The sequence below is a fragment of the Triticum dicoccoides genome, unplaced genomic scaffold (assembly GCF_002162155.2).
Source record: "Triticum dicoccoides isolate Atlit2015 ecotype Zavitan unplaced genomic scaffold, WEW_v2.0 scaffold38583-4, whole genome shotgun sequence".
Taxonomy (NCBI): domain Eukaryota; kingdom Viridiplantae; phylum Streptophyta; class Magnoliopsida; order Poales; family Poaceae; genus Triticum; species Triticum dicoccoides.
This window is the reverse complement of record NW_021268262.1, coordinates 1-23,988: the sequence shown is the minus strand read 5'-3', so window position 1 is coordinate 23,988 and position 23,988 is coordinate 1. Positions and strand designations below refer to the sequence as shown.

At 43.9% G+C, this 23,988-nt stretch overlaps 1 long non-coding RNA gene across 4 annotated transcripts; it reads left to right on the top strand.

The window, feature by feature from the left end:
- The first annotated feature begins 16,648 nt into the window (after positions 1–16,648).
- On the top strand, positions 16,649–21,742 carry LOC119346082. 4 transcript variants are annotated; one of them, XR_005167347.1, is made up of 8 exons: positions 16,649–17,137; positions 17,230–17,383; positions 17,554–17,619; positions 18,773–19,060; positions 19,421–19,508; positions 19,594–20,564; positions 20,661–20,730; positions 21,419–21,742. It is a non-coding gene; the product is annotated as an uncharacterized LOC119346082 (long non-coding RNA). The 4 variants fall into 4 exon arrangements; XR_005167349.1 differs by having other exon boundaries at positions 16,655–17,137; positions 19,594–19,711; positions 20,689–20,730; XR_005167348.1 differs by having other exon boundaries at positions 16,655–17,137; positions 19,594–19,711.
- The last annotated feature ends 2,246 nt before the right edge of the window (positions 21,743–23,988 follow it).

Genomic DNA, 23,988 nt, shown 5'->3' with positions numbered 1-23,988 from the left:
GTATATAAGTTAGAAAGATTAATATGTGGATGACCCGAGTTAAGCATAGTTCCGATCATGTCGGGAATAGAATGATTAGTTACAACAAGGATTTCTGTTTAATAAACCATGACGAGCAAAACCAGGCTGCTTTAAAGAAAGGGCAAAGGAAAAGCATGTGCATATCATCTTCTATATTTCCACATCTAGAGCAATTTTCATTTATGTGTTTAGAGAACTTACTTGCTCTCTTACCTGTAGGAAGTGCTTTCCTAAGAAGCCTCCAAGCAAATGTCTGTACCCGTGGTGCCATAAGTTTGTCTTTCCTAACTTGGTTTAGAAGAGCAATGGTTTGTGGATGAACCTCTTTCGGTCATTGTCTAGCCGGCAGCTGAAGGTTGTTGAAGCAATGCTTATATGCACTTTTGGAGGAGAAATTTCCTACAGGTGTTAGTTTCCAAATCAAAGCATCTTGCCCGGCAGCTGCAACTATAGGAGTATGAAGAATATTATTAGCTATCTCAGGAATGGACAGAAACTTAATCAGACCAGGATTCCAAACTTTTTGATTTGGCAACCAAAGATCTTTAACAATTGCAGGATATACAAAAGGGTTCTCCTGTATAATTAAATGATCATAAATTTCATCCCATCTCGAAAACCAAGGAGAACTCCACACTAAACTATTACCATCTATAATCTGACAAGTAGAGGCTGAAATTAAGAGAGGTTTTACCTTTAGAATTGCAGCCCATAAAGCTGATTTTGGCTTGTTTGCTTTGGCTCTCCAAATGGAGGTATCATGGTGGTACTTAGCCTTGAGAATCAAAGCCATCTGGCTGTGTGGTTCTTTTGCCAACCTCCATGCCGTAGAAAGAATAAGTCCTTGGTTGGTTGCCTACAAGTTCCTGATGCCTAAGCCACCAATTTTGCTCTCAATGCAAATGTCGGCCCATACCTTGAGACACAAGATTTTTGTAGTAGGTTCATCCCTTACACCTGCCCACCAGAAATTCCTTATAACCGTTGTGAGCTTTCGCAAGAACTTCTTGGAGAAAAGAATATTAGATATATAATATATAGGTATGGATGAAAAAACAGACTTAATAAGGGTGAGTCTTCAAGCATGAGAGATTTTGTTCGCCTTGTAGGCTGAATATTTGGATTAAAAAAATTTCATACACAAAGCTATAGGCTGCAGATATGTCCTTTACGGGTAGGATGAGTGGATGGCCAAGATGAATGGTGTTGGCATCTAAATCTGGCATCTGGACCTGCAAACACACATTTTTACTAAAAAGAATGGCGGATTTGTTCCAATTGGGGATCTGACCCAAAAGCTGACAAAATTGTTGTAAAATATTGTAAATAGTCGATGCCTCCTGCACATTAGCTTTTCCATAAACCAGTAAATCATCTGCTAACATTAAAGAGTGAATAAGAGGGCATTCAAGTCCAAGCGACATACCTACTAGGTGATTGGATTGTAGTGCATCCTGAAGAGCCAACGATAGTTCATTAACCGCAAGCACAAAAAGCAAAGGGGAAAGGGGACACCCCCGTCTTATACCTCGAGTACTTTTAAAGTGCGCAAAAGATTGTCCATTTACGATAACAGAAAAAAATTGGAGAGGAGATGCAAGAGTGGATAAGATTTATAAAGTGACCATGCAGCCCTTTACGATGCAAAGCAGAGATGATGAAGTGCCATTCTAACCTGTCAAAAGCTTTTGCCAAATCTATTTTGACCATAAAATGTTGGCTATCCCAAGAAGATAGAGAAAACGAATGGGTTATCTCTTGAGCAACAATGATGTTATTTGAAATGTGCCTACCCTCAATGAAAGCTTCTTGCAAGGGATGCACATAGTCAGGCAAGTGGATTTTTAAACAATTTGCAAGAGATTTAGCAATAAGTTTGTAAATCACATTACACAAACTGTTTGTCCTGTAATCAGAAGGAACATGGCAAGCCAATTTTTTTAGAATGAGGGCAATATGCGTATCATTGAGATGGACCGGAAGTATACCTATAAGGTAGAAATTATCAATTAAAGCAGTGACATCATCTCCTATCCAGTTCCAGGCCGCCAAGTAGAAAGCTATGCTGAAGCCAAAATTTCCTGCTTGCTTTAAGCATCTCCCAAATTTCCTGCTTGCTTGATATTGAGTATGTGAAATCTTGTGATTCATGAGGCAATGTTGTACTTGGCAGTTCCATGGCATTGTTAGAGTGATTCAAGGAAAAATATTTCTGAAATAGTTAAAAATTCAGCAGCTATATCAACAGGGTCCTGAAGATGGTTACCATGAGCATCTGTAATATAGACTATGCGGTTGCGACGTATGCGTTTAAGAAAAGCATTCTGAAAGTAAGAAGTGTTCCTATCACCTTTAGCTGCCCAATGCTTCTTTGCCCTTTGCCTATAATATTCTGTAAGTTTTGTCATGGTTCCCTCATATTGATCGATTAATGCAACTTCCATGGAGTGATCCTGCTCATGTATTGGCTTGATCTTTATGGCCTTGATCTAGTCTTGAATTGAGTCCAACTGCTATTGTATGGGTTTCTTCTTTTTACACCATCTTGATGTCTGCTAGAACTACGTCGATATTTCCCCAAAGAGGAAGGGATGATGCAGTATAGCGACAGTAGGTATTTCCCTCAGTGATGATACCAAGGTTATTGAACCAGTAGGAGAACCTCCTAACACCACGTAAACAACACCTGCACACAAATAACAAATACTCGCAACCCGACATGTTAAAGGGGTTGTCAATCCCTTTCGGGTATGGCACCTCAAGTAGGCAAGATAACGTGAGATAATTGTGGTAGATAGGATAAATAGATCACGGAATAAATAAACTACAGCAAGGTATTTTTGTATTTTTGGTTTAATAGATCTGAAAATAAAAGCAAAGGAAAATATATCGCAGAGGCAAATATGATGAAAAGAGAGCCGGGGGCCGTAGGTTTCACTAGTGGCTTCTCTCGAGAAAAATAGAAAATGGTGGGAAAAAATTTACTGTTGGGCAATTGATAGAACTTCAAATAATCATGACGATTTCCAGGCAATGATCATTACATAGGCATCACGTCCAAGATTAGTAGACCGACTCCTGCCTACATCTACTACTATTACTCCACACATCAACCGCTATCCAGCATGCATCTAGTGTATTAAGTTCATGGAAAAACAGAGTAATGCAATAAGAACGATGACATGATGTAGACAAGATCTATTTATGTAGAAATAGACCCCATCTTGTTATCCTTAATAGCAACGATACATACGTGTCGTTTCCCCTTCTGTCATAGGGATCAAGCACCGTATGATCAAACCCATCACAAAGCACCTCTTCCCATTGCAAGATAGATAGATCAAGTTGGCCAAACAAAACCCAAATATCAGATGAGAAATATGAGGCTATAATCAATCATGCATATAAGAGATCAAAGAAGACTCAAATAACTTCCATGGATAAAAACTCAGATCTGATCATAAACTCAAAGTTCATTGAATCCCAAGAAACACAACAGAAAAGACTTACATCATATAGATCTCCAAGAGACCATTGTATTGATAATCAAGAGAGAGAGGAAGCCATCTAGATACTAACTACGGACCCGTAGGTCGACAAAGAACTACTCACGTATCATCGAAGAGGCACCAATGGACATGATGCACCCCTCCATGATGGTGTCTAGATTGGATCTGGTGGTTCTAGACTCTGCAGTGGCTGGGATTGATTTTCGTCGACTCCCCTAGGGTTTTCCGGTGGGTTGTGCCCTCCTCGTTGGCCTCCCGCACCGCATCTTTGCTCTATAAATACCCCAATATTCCGGAAACCCTAGGGGAGAGGCGCGCCCTGGTGGGTTGTGCTCCACTTGGAGCTCCCCTCAGGTGCATTCTTGGCCCACACTAAAAAAAGACACATACGTGACATCTTGGGCCGAACGAATTTTTTTTCTGTCATACATATGACACTTCTATGACGATAATTGTGACAAAACCCGGTATCATCATAGATGTGGTGGGCTCCTACTTCTATGACAAAAAATCATGACAGAAAATGGGCTTTTCGTCCTGGGCGGGCCGGAGACGCATCTGCATGACATTCTTTGGGCCGTCCATGACAGAAAAACCGTGGTAGAAGCAAGTGCGAGGAAAATTTCGGGGAGTTCCCGGTTACGGTGGGTGGTCGGGGGCCGAGCGATGCGCGTTTCTCTCATACAAGTACGCGTGTGTGTGCGAGGCGTTGGGCTCTAACTAAACCCGAGCGATTGCACTGCAGGCTATGCGTTACTGAACCCGAGCGATCGATCGATGGCTGTTAACTGAACCCGATCGAGCGATTCCTTCGCTACTGCTGCTAACTGAAGCCGATCGATGCTGCCTCTCTGGATGAACAGTGAGTGTTGCGGGGGGGTTGGATGAACAGTGAGCGGTGGGAGTGGATGAACAGGACCCCAATCGATCGAGCCGGTTGGAGCTGGATGAACAGGACCCCATGGAGGGCTAGATGAACAGGACGACCCCGTGGAGGGCTGGATGAACAGTAGATGGTGGAGGGGTGGATGAATAGTAGCCCATGGAGGGGTGGTTGAATAGGAGCCCGTGGAGAGGGGTGGTTGAACAGTAGCCGGTGGAGTAGCGCGTGGCGGAGGCTGGATGAACAGGAGCCCGTGGATGAACAGTCGTAGGTGGAGGCTGGAGGAGGTCGACGGTGGATGAACAGTAGCTCGTGGAGGCTGGAGGAGGTCGACGGTGGAGATGAACAGTATCCCGTGGAGTCCCGTTTTGCGGTACGCCACACCCTTCCCGATGAACAGGACCCCCGTTTCGACCGTAGCGCTCCAACACAAGTCCGTTTCGTCCGTTTTGCGGTATGCCACACCCATCCCGATCAACAGGACCCCCGTTTCGACCGTAGGAGGTCTGTTTCCTCCGTTTTGCGGTACGCCACACCCCTCCCAATGAACAGGATCCCATTTCGAATGTGGCCAGTCGAACACAAGGCCGTTTCCTCCGTTCTGCGGTAAGCCAGGCCTCGTTTCCATCGCATGTTCCATCCAAGCCCTCCCGATGAACATGACGATGCATTCCGGTCCGACCCAGCCGGTTGGCTCCCCATGAACACGACGACGACGCTGTTTCTCCGTTCCGACCCAGCCATGTACACGAGCCCTGGCCGTACGTATATATGCGCGAGTAGGCGTTCGAGACCCCGCCCGTATGTACACAAACATGGCATATTTTCTTTCTTGCACCCTGACTGCTGTACGTATGTGTACATGCTAAGTGCGCGCCTCTACTACGACACGTGTGCGCCTCTACTACGACACGTGCGCGCCTCTACATCCACCAGTATGTACGTACACGTTCGCGACCAGAATGACAATGCTACGTACGCTTCGACCAGGTCGGTCCCGACTGTCAGGCACTTCCTTGCGTGCGAAGATGTAGCTGGTGGGTCCCACCAGTCAGGGGGATGAATCGTTTTTTTGGACGCACTTCCTTGCGTGCGAAGATGTAGCTGGCGGGTCCCAGCAGTCAGGGGGGCAAATCATTTTCTTTGCCCGGACGCACTTCCTTGCGTGCGAAGATGTAGCTAGTGGGTCCCAGCAGTCAGGGGGAAAATGTTTTTTTTCGCGAAATACGGTGGCCCGTCTGATGGGTCCCAGCTGTCAGGTGGAGGTATCATTATTTTCCGCGTAATAATGAGGCACTTCCTTGCTGCGGCCGTGGACCCAGCTGTTAGCCTCTCCACGTAGAGTCCACGTTCGATGGAAGTTGTTCCTTGACCATGTTGACCACGCCGCGCCGAGAGCACCACGGTGGTGGACGACGACGAGGCCTAGGAAGGGGACGACGGGGAGCCGGGGAAGACGCGGCAGTGGAAGCCCGCGCGGAGAGGAGTACGAGGGTTCACTGGTTCGGCTGCGATGTGTGGCTGCCGTCGCCGCAGGGCCTGGCCAGCGGTGGGAATAGTAGGGGACGGTGAGGCCTCCGCGGCAGCCCAGCCGGCCACGGGAGGCAGGAGCATGCGGCAGGACCGGCGCTGCTTTGGGCGGCTGGAGCAAGAAGACCAGAGGTTGAAGAAGCACTATGGCCATTGGATGGACATCGTACTATCACTGCAGCTAGAATCATTTATATTGACTAAGTTGACAAAGCCCTTGTTTTTTTTTGAGCAAAGAAAAAGCCCTTGGTACACGTCAACTTAGTAGGCCCACAGCTCAGATTTGCCAGAGAACATATAGCCCATTTGCGATTTGTAAGAATGTACAACCCATTTTTTAATTCTAATGGAATTTACTACAGCCCATTTACAGTTTGTTAAAAGTACAGCCCAACTTCTAACTAGGAAAACGATTAATAATTTCAAACAATCGCTCAAAACAGAATTCAAAAAAAATTCCCACATTTTGATGGGATCTGAAATATTTTTATCCGAAATTTCTAGTCAGGTTAAATATAATTTCAAAATAAAGTTGTATTACGTTAAAAATCCAACGAAATATTGCGCGCGCAACAAGTAATGAAATTAAAATTTTCAAATTCCAATAATAATATATTTTTAAACTAATTATGTGTTTGGTGCATAGTTACTGCCCAGTTATTATAATTACATCCCATTTATTATTTCTTAAAGTCCATTTTCTTGTTAAGCCTAATGCATACCTCCTAGGAAAGTTTGCAGCCCAGCGAGGCGGAGAATAACAAGTTGACCGGGATATTGTGTACAACTGTCGGCTCAGTTGCATTGCTGATGTTGAAAAAAAGGCATGTGTAGTATAGTACAACCTAACATGGTTAGTCAGCCCACATTCAGCGACGCCGGAAAGGCCCAAACAAGGCTTCTGTACAAATTTTTGAAGTCACTGAGCTCAATTAATAACTTAAGAAAAAAGTTAGATTCGAGTGGAACCTAATTAAAAGCTGTAACGAGCAAATAAATAATTCAACAGGTCCCACTTGTGCGTGTGCGTGTGTGTGTGTGTGTGTGCGTGAGAGAGAGAGAGAGAGCGATAGAGAGAGAGACCCATTGGTCGATGCTCGTAAATACATCTTTCAGCCATATGCATTGCTGATGCTCAGTAAAAACTTATATAGTTGACACAATCATATAGAACATCATAGCACACTGAACTTGCATACAAAAATTTCACGCAGGCGACACAATCAGGATGGAAGCAGTGGATCGCTACAGGAAGAGCTATGTTGAAACCAACGAAGTCGTACATAATGGTTCATCATCTTTATCAATGATGGGGAAATATCTTGAATGTTGTGCAAAGAAAACAGACAGAGAACACAATAAGTTCTGTTAGCACATTAAGTTGATGTACAACCCTTTCTAAAAAAAGTTCAGGTACAAAATTAGAACAAGTCACAATCAAATGTACTGGCATATCAGTGCTTCACACCCATAGCTCAGATTTAACTAGTATCTGACAAGATTTAGTTGTTACCTCAAATTACAGCACATCCAGGCAGGCAGCCCTGCCTCTTCTCCCAAAGAAGCAGTGGCCTCCGCCGCGCGATGGAGTAGGCCCTGTGCCATCCATCGTTCCGAGCAACACGAGGAAAGTCTGACGTTGACTCCTGTAATGGACATCGTCGACGGACCCTGGCACCAGCGGCGGCGGCATGACTTCGATTGATGGATTGACCACTTCTTCGACATGCACGCATACTCGATACAGGTACATCTCTAACATGGTCCGCGACGGCCTTGGTGGCGACAAATAGTACAACCCCGGTTCCTGCACCGGTATCTCAACACCAATCACCTTCGGTATGGTGGACGACTTCTTCATCCATGCCATAACCGTCAGAGCCCAGCTGTCTGGAGGAGCAAACATACTTACGAGCTCACCTCCAAGGTCGTTGATAAGCTCGTTCATGGACTCGTTGTTCGAAGCACGTCGAGGCATGCCGTGGAAGGTAAGCTTTGTTAAAAACTCAAGCTCAGAGGGCACCGAGCCCCATCCTGGGTGCCACCAATCAAAGCTCACCAGCGCGCCATCGCAGAACAAACGCCGGGAAGATTCGAACACACGACTGCAGTCGAAAGTTGTCCGGAACCTGATGAAGAGATCAGCCGGTGGCGGACAGACTTCGACGAGCAAGTCACTTATTTGGATGCCGTGCGCAATGCCAAGAGCTTTGACAAGGTCGTCCGGCGAGACGGGAGGCCGGTCGCTGTTGATGGTTACCATCAGCACTTTGCCGGCAAACTGGTCGTCAAGCGCCGCCATGCCACTATTGAGCAACAGCACGCAGCGACCGAAGAAAGGACGGACCTCAGGATCTCCGGCTCGGAGAGCCGCGTTGAGCGGCGACATGATAGTGCGCTTGAGTACATGGAGTACAGGAGGGGGATTTGGGGGAACTGGAGTAGGAATCGAGATTCCAGATGTGGGGGAGGGGCGGGAGACTGGGGATGAAAAGGTAGTATGAATTTCGAGCACGCGCCAATATGCTCTCGGTGCGCAAGCGCACGAAAACACCGGTGACGCCCACATGTCGGCCTAAGAGTCCTTATTCTTTCTTTTTTGGAGAGCCCGACCTTTTTTTTCAGGATCTTTTGAGAGCCCGGCCTGAGAGTCATAATTGACCTACTTGGCATTGCGTTACTACTCGACCCATATTCAACGACACCTCACTGGCCCAAACAAGTGTACATCATCGAAAAGACACTAAGCTCAAATTATATAACTTGAAAAAAAGGAGATATACTCTAAACACTGGAGAATGGTGATGCCCTCATTTAGCCCACCAGTAGTTCGAGACAATAAACAGTTCGAAACAACGATATATACAACATTCAAACACTGAGTAGTGACTACTACTGATATAAACAGCAAGACATGATAGTTCATAAGAAGTCTTGCTACACCACCAAAACGCACCCATCTGCAGCGCTCAGACTCTCATGATCCAGACGAGAATGACATTCTAAACAGAAGCAACTATTACATAGTAAGAGTGACATAGACAAGGATGACCAAATGACAAGGAATATGCATAACAAAAGAAAGAACTACCCATCCAGAACCAACAGCAAAGACAACAAAGTCATTCGAAGAGATGATCCAACACCATCATAATTTGCAGCCCCACTTCAGTGACCAGTGATCCGGAGACACCAGTACTCCACCCTTTCGATGCAACAACCAAATTACCTATCAACCTGAAGGCTTGAACCACATCATTGCCTGTCGTAATTGAGACATCCAAGGATCAAAGTTAATCCGGATGCCTTTGTCATTCTCACCTTCTTTTGGCTGCAGGCTGTATCGTTGACAATCAGGGGAGTTTGCTCCCGAACTCCTAGGGCTCGCCGTGTAGACACGGTTTTCCATAGCAAACAGAGCCTCTCTGCCATCAAGGTCCTTGCCAACGGTGATCTCCTGGTTAATCGGATAATTGAGTCCGAGAAACAGAGAGTGTGAACCAAGGCTGTTTACCCGCCTCCAACTAAAAAAATCCTAAAGGCCCCAACAAGCTGGTATCCTGCTCATAGACGTAACAACCACTGTCCGGATACTCACGTATTACATGATGCTTGTATACAGTGGTTTTTTTGCAATATAACTTTTCCGGCTCATGTGTCAGAATGATCATTAGTCTTTTGCCGTCGTCTGATCGAGCGAGGAACTAGTTGTGCTTCCCTGTTTTTGGCAAAGGTGGTGTGATTACAAAGGGAAGCAATTGTAGGGACACTACATCATATCAAAAAGGATAGGCATTGTTAATGTAAGATCAGCATTGTTCAGAGTATGAGTAGGATAATGCAAGAAATAGCATTGATATGTCCCTGTTGGAACTGGGAGGAAAATACAGGGAAATGTATACTGGGTTCGAAAATATAGAAGTGCCATGCATGGCTATACTCATGTTATCTCGCAATCGATTCTTCACAGGAAACTACCATGTCATGCATGTTATATAATCATGTTCTGTCCTCACAAACAAATTCTTCAAGGTAACTAACAGACCATGCATTGTTATATACTCGTGTTCTGTGGGCAAAAAAATTGTGAGGATATTATTCTAGCCATTGATTGCTGAAGGGCGAATATAGGTATGTACACATGGTAAGCATTGCAGGATTTCACTACTTCCAAATATAGAGTTCTCCATATGCACATTTACTTCCCTAATGTATGGTTAGATGAAACCAACAGTGTGGTGCATGTTTCTACATCATGAAAATGAGGAAACTAACATGGCCATTGATACACACTCATATTTAGTAGTTGTATATAGATTACTGTAAAATAAGGATAATATCCATATATTGCTAACCGTTTGATTATTCAGGGTACAAATTGGCTGTAATGACATGGTCACAATCGCATGAATTAACTCATTGAAAATATAGCTGATTTACGACGTCTCTAATACATTGCCATAGTTCTACTCAAATTCTGCTCAAACAGGGATATGCCAATCATCACAAAAAGTTCAAACAGTGTCATGGCGTCATCATTAACATGAGACGGAAACAACTTACACGCGCCGTCCTAGCAATACGTGGTGCCATCTGCTTTGTCGATCATGTAGGTGGTGCCATTGTGTTCAATAGCATCATAGAAGTGTGTATCAGCTTTGACGATGATCCACTGCGAGCTGGATTCTCTCCAGCTAAAGAAGGCACCGGCGGAAAGATAGGTGAGTCCGCGGTCGAGCAAGGCAATTAGCTTGAAGTCTGTGTAATTCGCATGTCGTGTGGGCACTTGGCAGATTACAATCTTCTGCAAAACAAGGTCCGTCCAACTGATGTGGTAATCTAGATGACTTGGACCGCGATGGTAATACTCTATATAATCCAACGAAGGAAGAATAATCTCATGGGAGGTCTGGAAGTTCACGAGCACCAACTTTTTACCGTCTTCTCTCAAGGAAGCCATCCAGTGGTAGTTCATGCCAACTGAGGGAGTCCTAGATTTGGGGGTGTCCGGATGGCCGGACTATGACCTTTGGCCGGACTCCCGGACTATGAAGATACAAGATTGAAGACTTCGTCCCGTGTTCAGATAGGACTTTCCTTGGCGTGGAAGGCAAGCTTGGCGATATGATATGAAGATCTCCTCCCATTGTAACCGACTCTATGTAACCCTAGCCCTCTCCGGTGTCTATATAAACCAGAGAGCTTTAGTCCGTAGGACGAACAACAATCATACCATAGGCTAGCTTCTAGGGTTTAGCCTCTCTGATCTCGTGGTAGATCAACTCTTGTACTACCCATATCATCAATATTAATCAAGCATGAGTAGGGTTTTACCTCCATCGAGAGGGCCCGAACCTGGGTAAAAACATCGTGTCCCTTGTCTCCTGTTACCATCCGCCTAGACGCACAGTTGGGGACCCCCTACCCGAGATCCGCCGGTTTTGACACCGACACTGACCAAGTACATACTTGCCAAGAAGTTTCGGGCGATGGTGATCGGATCGATGTCGAGGGAAATGATGTACGGCGACCCACTACATACCTGCAAAGAAGTTTCGGCTAATGGAGATAGGATTGAAGTTGAGGGGCATCATGTACACCTTCATATCAAGGTGAGCCAATCTCGCAAGACCAGATAGCAGCAAGCAGGGTGTCTTGAAAAGCTTAGGCCTCGCTTTGGCGATGGCCGTGTGCATGTCCCTCGAGCATGCAACCAGCCGCATGGCGCTCAACATATCCATACACGAACGACAGAGGTCGAGGATGTCACTGGGTAGATTGCTCCAATCGTGGCTCATATGGATGCTGCGTGGTTCGCGTTCGGCCATGGTGGAGTTTGGAAGGCGGGGGTTTTGGGGGGCTTGATTTATGGGGGAGAAGGCTGTCGGTGCTGGAGCGGCTAGCGAGGGAATAGTGGTACTGGGGGAGGCGAGTGAGGCGACGGTACACGGGGGCACAGTGATATGGAGACACAGACGGAGAAGGAGATGGAGATGGAGTGGTGCTATGGGAGCGGAGAGGGAGACGAGGCGAGGCGCCAATGTGCTGTACAACGGCGGTGACATACTGCACAGTGCACAAGGTGAGGCTGACTTTGGTAACCCGAACACGCCGCCTGGACTAGTGTCAGGCGCAGGGTGTTGTCACTTCACTGTGAGGACTGGATGAATAGTATTTTGACCATCAAGTGTACCACAATTGTACTACTACTACTACTAGTAGGAACATGAGTACTCCAGTATTGTATAGCGGAAATAGGTCTCCCGTGCTAGCATGCCTGTTCACTTCATCGTTCAAGTATCATTCATATTGCGAGCAGAACCAAATTCTCATGCATGCCCAATCAACACCCTGCCGCGATGCATGCAGTGGTCATTCTGGTGCATCAAGGATGGCATGCAGATCGTTCCACACTTGAGAAGATGAAAAATGGAAAGGTAGAACGCGATAGCAAAGGAAGAGAACGCTGGCTAACGAGGCGGGGAGGGGATCGAGCAGGAAGTTAATGCTCCACGCCTAAAGGTTTTGGGAAAACCTCATTTTCATAAGGTGACTTATACTCACCTAAACGGAGGGAGTATTCCTTAACCAGAGAATGTTGTGTCTCCCACTCACGCGCTCAAAAAAAAGAAGCTACGACACATTTTTTATTTGTTTGCATAGGTCCCACCTATCAGGAAGGATGGGCACGTACACGAACAGGTACGACTCATCAGTCTACCCGCATAGCCTTTTCGTTTAGTCTACCTATCCGTGTAATCAACTGCCTGCATGCCACTTCTCCCATTTACTTCTCCATCGGGAACCGATTCTCCTCGGCTTCTTCACCTCCCCTTCGTCTTCATTTGCATCCAAACCCCACTGCATTCACATTGTTTTAACCACTTTAAATAATCATCTACTACTTCAGTTAGACTAGCCATCTAATCCTAATTCTCCAAACCATAGCTCTCTATTCCAGCGGTTCCAAATGGCGAAAGAGATCGAGATGCAGGTTTCTAGCGTCCAACATGTCCTCGTCGAAGGCTCGATGCGCATACACTACAAGAAATATGTCAACTAGTGACCTTCTATTAGTGACCCTGGAAGAATTGGTCATAGATCTATTACCATTTCAGACCAATTGGTCAAAAGCTGTTTAGGGGGCTCCAAACCCTAAACCATTGCGACCATTTTGGTCAGAAAGGTCGTATTTTCCTTACACGAAATGGTCACAAAGCAAACAGTGCTAGTCCGCTGCCTTATTTCTAGTTGTTAATGACCAATATAGATGGTCATAGCCTTGTAGATTGTGGTGGGTTGTGATGACTAGGCGCCATCTCATCAGTTTTGCCTATGTGTCATGTCCATGTGGCAGTTTTTTGCCCTAGGTTGTGAAGCAACCTATATTTCTGTTATTCCAAAAATTCCCAAAAAATTCTCATAAATGTTTTGGATCATATCTTCATCAAATGTGTCAAAAACATTCCTTGCCTAGTTCAAAAATAATTCGAAAATATTCATTTTCCTATTCTGTTCAGAGAAGCACTTTGTGAAGGAAGTACCACTTTGGCATGTCCAAATGGTATCCATTTTCTATAGTGCTTTCCTATGCTCAAATAACCATCCTCCACCAAATGTCAGCTCAATTCATTCATTATTTTGAGCCCAGCTTCAACATTTGTATTTACGTCCAGTGTGGTACTTTGTAAAGCAAGTACCACCTAGGCTCCTCCTTTTGAGGTGAAAATTTGTGAAGACAGTCTTCTTAGTAACTGATCATCCTCAGCCAAAACTCACGCCCATTAGCCATGTGCATTTCCCGTACCGCAAATCAAACACTTGGCTGCTTATTCATGTTTGATCATCGATCGCTCTCCTCGTGAGAATCTTATGTTGTGATTTTCTTCCTAACACCTAACTGGGGAGTGCCCAACCCACTAGACATGCCTAGGCCGCCCAGAACACATGGCAATGCCACGGTCACGCGGTGACCACGCGACGGGCATGCGAGCTTACGCGCTCTAGAGTTGGGGCCCTCGGCTACCGTCCAAACCTCGATGTCTCGCCATAAAACCATGTATTTCTGATTAAATAGTTACTTATTTACCTATAAATGGTTTTTGTAAAAAATAAATAGCAAACTATGAGGAAGCTGCAGTTCAAATTTGACCCGCTTCCAACTAAATCAGCGACAATTTGTCTTTTTCACCAGAGGTGGATCAAAACTTTTTACACCCAACCATTTTGTCAATTGTGCATTAAACATGGTCTAGTATCTTATAAAATTGATTTGGTCCATTTTTGCAACAATTATTTGGTAGATCCTTCACAAAAAACCTCATTTCGGGCACTCGGAAAATGGAAAATGAATTTTCCATGCAAAGAAAATGAAAACTCCCTTAGGCAACATTGTTTGGAATTCCAAGATGCACCCTTGTGCACAATATGAGATCATTTGAACAAACTATGCCATGAATGTGGCCATAAGATTGATCATTTGGCTTGAAAGCCATGAATCTTCACGCATGATAGCTCATTTCTGAGAACACTTTTTTAAAATAATTACAGTATTACAAGTTTATTATTTTTCATGGAAACTTGGTCACATATAATGACACAATGCTAAGGTTTTCCAATTTTTAGATTTTTTTTGAATTTTTTATGCCCGTTTCAAAATGCGGTCAAAACGGCGGGCTTGACCGTTCCTAGATAGTGGTTGAATCTTGGAAAACTTTTGGTGTTTCTATGATAAAATAGATACTTATGTACCTAGAAATGATTTTTGTAAAAAATAAATAGCAAACTATGAGGCAGCTGCAGTTCAAATTTGACCCGCTTCCAACTAAATCGTCGACAATTTGTCTTTTTCACCAGAGGTGGATCAAAACTTTTTACACCCAACCATTTTTTCAATTGTGCATTAAACATGGCCTAGTATTTTATAAAATTGATTTGGTCCATTTTTGCAACAATTATTTGGTAGTTCTTTCACAAAAAAACCTCATTTCGGGCACTCGGAAAATGGAAAATGAATTTTCCATGCAAAGAAAAAGAAAACTCCCTTAGGCAACATTGTTTGGAATTCCAAGATGCATCCTCGTGCACAATATGAGATCATTTGAACAAACTATGCCATGATTGTGGCCATAAGATTGATCATTTGGCTTGAAAGCCATGAATCTTCACGCATGATAGCTCATTTTTGAGAATATTTTTTTAAAATAATTTCCGTATTACAAGTTTATTATTTTTCCTGGAAACTTGGTCACATATAATGACACAATGCGAAGGGTTTCCAATTTTTTGAATTTTTTTGAATTTTTTATGCTCGTTTCAAAATGCGGTCAAAACGGCGGGAATGACCGTTCCTAGCTAGTTGTTGAATCTTGGATTTTTTTGGTGTTTCTCTGATTAAATAGATACTTATGTACCTAGAAATGATTTTTGGAAAAAATAAAGAGCAAACTATAACGCAGTTGCAGTACAAATTTGACCCGTTTCCAGCTGAATCGGCGAAAATTTGTCTTTTTCACGAGAGGTGGATAAAAACTTTTGGCACCTAACCATTTGGTCAATTGTGCATTAAATATGTCCTAGTATTTTTGAAAATTGATTTGGTACAATTGTGCAACAAATATATTATAGGTCCTTCACAAAAAAACTCATTTTGGGCACTCAAAAAATGGAAAATTGATTTTTCGTCCAAAGGAAATAAAAACTCCCATAGGCAACATTGTTTGCCATTCCAAGATGCACCCTTGTGCACAATATGAGATCATCTGAACAAACTAAATCATGAATGTGGCCATAAGATTGATCATTTTGCTTGAAAGCTATGAATCTTCATGCATGATAGCTCATTTCTGAGAACACTTTTTTCAAATAATTGCCGTATTACAAGTTTATCATTTTCCCTGATAACTTGGTCATATATAATGACGCAATGCGAAGGGTTTCCAATTTTTTGATTTTTTTCAAATTTTTTATGCCCGTTTCAAAATGCGGTCAAAACGGCGGGAATGACCGTTCCTAGCTAGTGGTTGAATCTTGGAATTTTTTTTATGTTTCTCTGATTAAATATATACTTATGTACCTAGAAATGATTTTTGGAAAAAATAAAGAGCAAACTATAAGGCACCTGCAGTTCAAATTTGACCATTTCCAGCTGAATGAGCGGAAATTTGTCTTTTTCACCAGAGGTGGATAAAAACTTTTGACACCTAACCATTTGGTCAATTGTGCGTTAAATATGTCCTAGTATTTTAGAAAATTGATTTGGTACAATTTTGCAACAAATATATTATAGGTCCTTCATTAAAAAAACTTATTTTGGGCACTCGAAAAATGGAATTTTTTCGTGCAAAGGAAATAAAAAATCCCTTTGTCAATATTGTTTGCAAATCCACGATGTAAACTTGTGCAAAATATGATATCATTTGAACAAATATTTGATAGGACTTTCACAAAAAAACTCATTTTGAGCACTGAAAAATGGAATGAATTTTTTTATCTTGAATCGATCACGACCAATTTATATGGCCATAAGGTCATCAAATGGTTTGCTGCGTTCTGATTGGACCATGAGCATATCACACGGATCACGCATCAACCACCGTCGGATGCTTCCGGATCCAACGGCCCAAACCCACCCGAGCCAAAACCCTAGGTCTGTCCTCGTGGACATTTTCCACCCACCCCCCGCCTCCATTCTTTCTTTCTTTCTCTCCCTCCCCCCTCAGATCCTCTCCCCTCTCCCTCGATGCAGGGCCAATCTCTCCCCCGCGCCTCCTGATCCAACCTCCCACCCACCGCCGACCTCGCCGTCCTCCTCACCCACCGCCGCCGACCTCGTCCCTCCCTCCCCTCACCATCTCTCCCTCGTCTCTCCCTCTCCCCCGCACCACTCGTCGCCTACTACCTCAGCTAGATGGGCCAGATGCTGTGCCTCGTCCGCCCACCCGTGCTCTGTGTCATTGTCGAGGCCGGCAAACCCACCCTCGTCCCCCTCGTCGCCTAACCCAGCAGCTACCAGCTCAGGCCTAACCCCTACCCCGCAGCCATGGCCATGGCCCCGCCGCTAGGGTTTCTCACCCAGCCTTCCCTCGCCGTCACCCGTGCAGGAGGAAGGAGACCGAGTCTCCAGTGGCCATGAGCGATGGCAAGGACACCCTCGACATCTCCGCCCTCGGTGTCGCCGTCCCCAACGCCGCAGGTTCGTTCGCCGCTCCCGCTCCCCCCTTGCTGCTGTTGCCGTTGATGGGGCGTGTGGTCTTATTGGTTTCGCTGGTGGTGGTTTCGATGCAGAGCTCTGCGCGTGGACTCCTGAGCTCAGCGCCGAGAGCTCAGGCCAACGCTGATTGTTGACCCTTTCTGCAGTTCTTTCACCACAGCCCAGATTATGGAGTTCGACGAGCGCTGCCTCAAGTCCAGGAACCCAAATTTGATTGCCTCCTCTTCGGTAGGCAGCCTGTTCTCTGCAGAATGCCACTCGCCATTTATTCTCTTATTTATTTATGTCTACCTTCTGCTCTGAAACTTTATTTATATCTTTGTGTTTCCTCCTTTCACAACTCTGTTTTTCTATTACTGAATGAATGCACAAGTTCTGATCATGTTTCTCTGCTGTAGACCTCGACGACACTCTGTACCCACTGAGCTCGGGGATCTCATCACACATCAAGACCAACATTGAAGGTAATACATACTAGTATATCTTACTGGCTAGTAGTAGTAGTAGTCTAATAAAGGATGCATTGATGCTTTATTTTATCCACAATTCCATCACTAGTAGTAGTCTAATAAAGGATGCATTGATGCTTTATTTTATCCACAATTCCATCATTCTAGCTTTTGAGATCTGGCGCTCTAGCCCAGAGACTTAAAATAGTACCAGTGTCTATCGATGGGCTGCATCCAACATTTTTCATTGTGTTATTATCCACCAAAAAATGCTCTGCAGAATGCATGGGCAGGAGATCAGTCTGCTTTGCACTGCCATTGTCATCACTAGCCAAGGCATGGTAGGAACTTTTGTCTGTTGGATGTCATATGGATTTTTTTGCTACTAGAGCGCTCCATTTCAGTGCAGTGTGCACCGTTGACAGTGATGCAAGAAGAGGGGAGAGGCATTTTTGAGTCACTGGGGAGTCCATTCTGTCTGGCTGCTGTATGCCTGTATATATGTAGAGATGACTGGATTTTGGTAGGTGTTTTATCGCCTTCTTGGCTGTTTATTGCTAGTACAAAACTGATCTTCAGATTGAAGAAGTGGCTACTCATTTACTAAGTTGGATACTGATATCTGCACCAAATGGGAGAAGTGTGGTTGCTGTAGTAATTATGTTACCACTCTTGCTCTTGCTGGCTTTGTCTCCAACCACCTGGTGCCACATGCACAACTGGAACTAAGTATAGTTCCTATGGCCTCCACTACACAAGGATTTGTACTGCAGTGCTGCTGAAACATGATGCTGCGACTGCTATTTTTTTGTCTTAATGCCCATCTGTTGTTATTTGCTTGGGGTGTTCTTCATTAAAATACAAACAGTGGCCGTTCTGAAATTCAAGCTATTGAAGAATGATGATAAAATACTTTTTTTTAAATAGTGGCTTGAGGCTTAGTGTAATTGATGTACTAGTGCACTACTTGGCGTAAAATTATAGCAGTACACATAGATATGCAATGAAATGCTTCTAGTATCTTACACATGTATATTTGACATGAATGTGTACTGCTTGGCTTAAAGTTGCAGCAATCATGTTTTCTGAATAACTATAGTTGCTTTCAAAAGCTGCAATTTATTGACGATGTTACCTTATTATTTGTTCTCTTTAATTGTTTTTGCAGGTCCATGACATCTCGCTGAACCACTACTGGATGTGGCGTCGACAAAGCACTACACCTGGCTTGCTCGCCGGCGCGCGTGTTCATGCTTCGATGCGCGGCGCTTCGTCGAGCTGGACGGACTGCGGCAATCGCTGGAGCCAGAACCGGAGGAGGCGACAAGATGCTGCTGTTGCGGCTGCATCCTCGGAGGCAGCAGCTGCCCCTCGCCGACCTCACCAACCTCCGGCGTCCGCCATGAGCTCCGCGCAGGACCCCTTCTACATCGCCCGGGAGGAGATCCAAGGCTCGGTAATCCCACCATCCCCGTCCGCCCTCCCTCCCTCCCTTGTGCCCCTTTCTCTTCCTCTAGTTGCGAATTTTGGTATGCTGCCGCTGTTTATTTGGCTGCGCCGTGGCGTACTGTCAGCTGAAAACTGCTTCTATATTTTCTACTCCAATACTATATGGAGTAGTATATAAGGACGTCTTACTGTAGTATGGGTGAGGCAGTGCCAGCTTGGTAGTTAGTACTAGCTAAGAAAATTCATGATGCTGGCTGGGAGCAAAACATTTATAGGCCATGAGCCCATCTTCTCCTACATGTCTGTCGATTCTTTGTGGTACTCTACTCTATAACATCTTCCTGTATTTCCTGTTTGCCTCTCACAGCTTTGTCCATGGAATACTGCCCTACGACAACATCAAGCCAAACCCCGTTCTGAAGCAGATTCTCAAGAACATGCGCATCCTCAAGATCGTACGTCCCCTTCCCATGCTGATCAAACTTCATACTCGGAGCAAATGGCTAATTAATGGGCTCCTGACACATGTGTTTGTTTCAGATTTTCACCAACGGTGACATGATCCATGCCGTGAGAGCCCTCAAGAGGCTTGGCCTGGAGGACTGCTTCGAGGGGATCATCTGCTTCGAGAGAACATTGAAGAGAATGTACAAGAGATGTAAATGTTTTTTTCCTAAGTTGAAACACATTACTCTATTTTATTTCTATGTGGGTCAATTTGATAAGAGATGTGAAGTCTTGTGATGAGACCCTTATTTACTAACAAAGTTATATTTGTCCACTGGATGCATACCTATGTTTTAGATATACGTTGGTTAGGTGGGTCATGAAACTGGGAAGAGATTTAATTTTTTGTGATGCCTTCTACATCAAGTTGCATCCTTCTGCACAAAATTTTGTATGTGTTATTGGTATAGTGGAGGATTAGCATCCTTTTCTGGTTTGTTGTGAAACGCTTTGGTTTACTCCCTGGTTTTGTTGTCTGTAGGAGTTTGAGTGAAATTCTGAACGTTGGACTTTCCTGTACGGCTTAAAACTGCACTCTTTTTCACTAATGAGTAAACCAAGTTAACCATGAAGTTTTACTATGTGTAATCTATTCAAGTAATAAATTCAACTTCTGATTTGAAGGTTTAAAATTTCTTGTAATAAATTCTACTGAACCTGAACACTACTTGTATTACTTGGCAAGTAAGAGTGTTTTTCTCGTGTTTTAAGATATCTGAAGGTTGTTCACCCAAGTGTTGCGCCTTTAGGGTCAACCCCACGATGAATTTAGATGGCGGTCATTTGGTAAATCTGTTTGAAATTCTGAACCTATGTAAGGAGAAAAAAAGACCATAATCTCTATGTTCCATTTTGTCTGTTTATACAAGTGTTTATGGGGTGCTAAATCTGATGAGAATGGCGTCAAGGATCAGAATATTCAGTTTTTGTTTTACTTCAGTTCATGTTGATCTCCATAGCAGAACTGCTTGATGTTGTTGCCCGTGGGAATCTTGTTGCTTCTGGTAGAGTGCTCCCTTTGTTGTTACATCAATTTTGTCTAGTTTCTAGCAGAGCGCTCCCTTAGTGTTGTTAAAGCAGACTTATTTAATCTTCTTCAGGTTTTTAAGGGGGTTTTGTTTATGACAGCCATGGAGCAGAAAAAACCGACATGCTACTAATGCTAAGATGGTACTGATTCTGATTCTCATATCATTTCATGAACGAAATATGTGTCTTGTCAATGCTTGCTGATGCTAGTCATGCTGTGTAGTATAGCTAATTCTTTGCGTATCTTTATAACATTCAAGAGCTCTTTAGTCTTGCCAGGACAAGGTTTGATGGAAATTTGTCGGAGCCTTTCTTTGTTTCCTTGCCTGTGTTTTTGCTTGCTTAGTTTAGCTATTGTATTTGTGATTTGTTATTTTGGGGTGAGATGTGGTCTGTGTCTAACTGTTGTGTAGAGATGCATGTGCTTGGAGCCTTGCTGTATATCTTTGTATCACCTTCTTTGCAAGCTACCCGTTTTGTTTACCTTTTGTATAGTCCCTAAAAGGTTTTCAGGTTTTATAGCAAAGCTGAAGCCTATTGTGTTCATATGTTTCACTGAGGAAAACTTCAAATCTTAGTCTATAGAGAAAATGCTTTGTGTCACATGCTCAACACACTTTGAACTATATACCTGGTTCAGTTTTAGAGAAAAATGCTCCTGGTTGTTTAACACACTGAACTAATCAGCCTACCAACTAACTACCATCGGTATCGACCAAACGGTTGTGGAAATAACTTTTGTGGATAATCCTTTGTTTTAAACAAGTACTAATATTTTGGCAGGACAAGAAGTTTCAAATTCTTATGCTGGTTTATGTTCTCTTTTTAGGTTATGAGAAGATATGCTGCTGGAGAGATGCTCTTAGCAAACTGGAAGGGCTGCAACCAAATTCAATCGACAGCATGGCAATGGTCTTTGAATATCTAAGCTAGTGATCATCTTTTCAGCGATTCCTTTTCTATTTGGCCGGCCTTCTCGTAGGTTTGCACATAAGCGGAAGTTGGTAGTGTATATTAGCTGTTGTTGGAGCTGTGATGGCAGTATATCTTTTTTGTTGCTTGGCTGTCGCTTCATCTTTTTGTTGCTGCTGCTTATGTATAGATAATCTGATGAAGATGTAACTGTAACAAATGATATATGATTGTATGGCGAAACAAATATTGCTTTGATAGCAAAATAAAAAAACTCAACTGTTTCTTTGTTGTCTAGTCCTATGAATTAGTGGGCTGAAAATATTGATGGGCTGGAAGAGGCCTTGGCCCAAACAATGCTGGACAAAGATGAAATGAAAAAAGTCTTAAAAATAAAAAATGGACTGCAAAAAGGCTGAGGGCCAAAATAATTGCATGAATCTCAAAAACTATAAAGGCCAAATTACTGGGCCAGGCCCATGTAGCTAGCGAAAATTAACAGAAAAAATATATATTAAAAAGGCCGAATTGTTGGGCTAGGCCCATGTAGAAAATCGAATTGGACCAGGCTGAATCTTGTGCCACATCAGATTGCCATGCTGGATGCCTACATGGCCTGGGGAGGTTGCTAGTGACCAAAACGCCACAGTAGACGTATTTTGGTCATAAACGTCTTCGACCATTCCAGAAGAAAGGTCACTATAGTCAGTTTACGACCGCCAGCTTTTGACCTTCTGTTTTTGGTCACAAAAAAGGTCGCAAATGAAAAACCATGACCTTTCAGTGACCAAAAGTTGTGGTCACAAGTTGACATATTTCTTGTAGTGATAGTTGCCACCGTCACTGTCCATCCAAGGGTTGTTCGACAGTGGATCAACAATGTATCCAACTCCCTCGAAAAGGTAGAGATAAGGGTCATCGGTCTCGACACAGAGTACACGGAGCGTGCCCCTGGGAAGATCCAGCACGCCTCTGTCCTTCAGCTGTGCCTCGAAGATGATGTTTTGGTGTACCACATCATACACTCGTCCTCCATACCAGGTGAGCTTCACGATTTCCTCTCTCGGGAGGACGTATACTCCTGTGGGGCAGCCATCGAAGGGGACAAACAGAAGCTAGAGCCGTACAACCTTGATTTGAAAAGCATCGCTGACCTACAAACCAGAATCAAAATTCCTGTAGAAGATTGTGATAAATAGACACCATCCCTATTCGACGTAGCAAAATTTGTGTTCGGTACAAATCTTCAGAAGGGTGACGAGACGATGGCATTAAGGTCGTCTGGATGGGAGAATTATCCCTTGACGTACGAGCGAGAAAAATATGCTGCCCTCGATGCCCGTGTGAGTTTCGAGATAGCTGCAAGGTCCAAAGAGCTTGTTGCGAATCCGTCTCCCACGGAGAATGAGAACAAGAAGAAGAAGAAGAAGAAGAAGAAGAAAAGGCTGCACCAGCAGGAGGGCATTATGGATGAATGAACTATTTCCTCTCTTGTAAAAAATATATTCCCTCTCGGTGTATATTGATATAGATGGACTATTTCGATGGTGTGCATGTCTTTGGAATAGAGTAGTAGCGTGGGTCCGCTTGACTATAAGGAACTATTTATCCACTGTAGCGACCCGACTCGGTAAGAGTCGAAGTCTCTGTGCTTACCGTGCTAGTCCCTGGATCGACTTGCTAGCACACACAGTACTCGATGAAATAACAGAAATAACACACATCTCTTTATTACATCGATAGTCCAGGAGCAATACATTATTACCAAATAGGGCATAGAGCCAATAAACAAATACTGCGGAAGCAAAGTAGTAAATGAGTCCAACTCCACGAGCAAGGCTGAGTGTAGAACATCGACCTATCGCACCTTAATCCTCGTCGGATATATCTGCAACGTGATAAGTTGCAGCCATATAGGTCAGTACATTGAATGTACTGGCAAGTCACATCATAAGTGTAATGAACCTACTTGTACATGCAATTTGGCTGGTGGAAAGCTCTAAGTTTAATTTTTTTTTTGTTTGCATAAAGCTAGTTTTTCCCTATTAGAAAAGATGTTATTCTACTACTACACATTTGCATAGGATGAGTTGGCAAACCCAACTCCATCCGTTCCCAAGTTTCATTTAAATCCCAACTGTTTAATTAAAGGTGAGGAGATCTCCCAGCATTTTCACTACTAGAAGCTCAAGATGTCCGTAACCGGGGACATGGCTAATCGATTAGGTTGACACTCTGCAGAGGTTGCGCACTTTTCCCCACAAGACTCGACCACCTCCATGATCGGAAGATCGAGACATAGTCTTTCGAAAATGTTCCCCCTTAACCCACGGATAGGCCGGTACACCTACATCCTTCTACATCTGCTAGCCCATCCCGGAAGGGGTCACACTAACTACTCAACTAAGCCAGAGCCCATATTGGCTTGTGGCTGCACACGTAAGCTTCTAGACATGAGAATACGATTGATCTCTTTGAGCCTGAGCG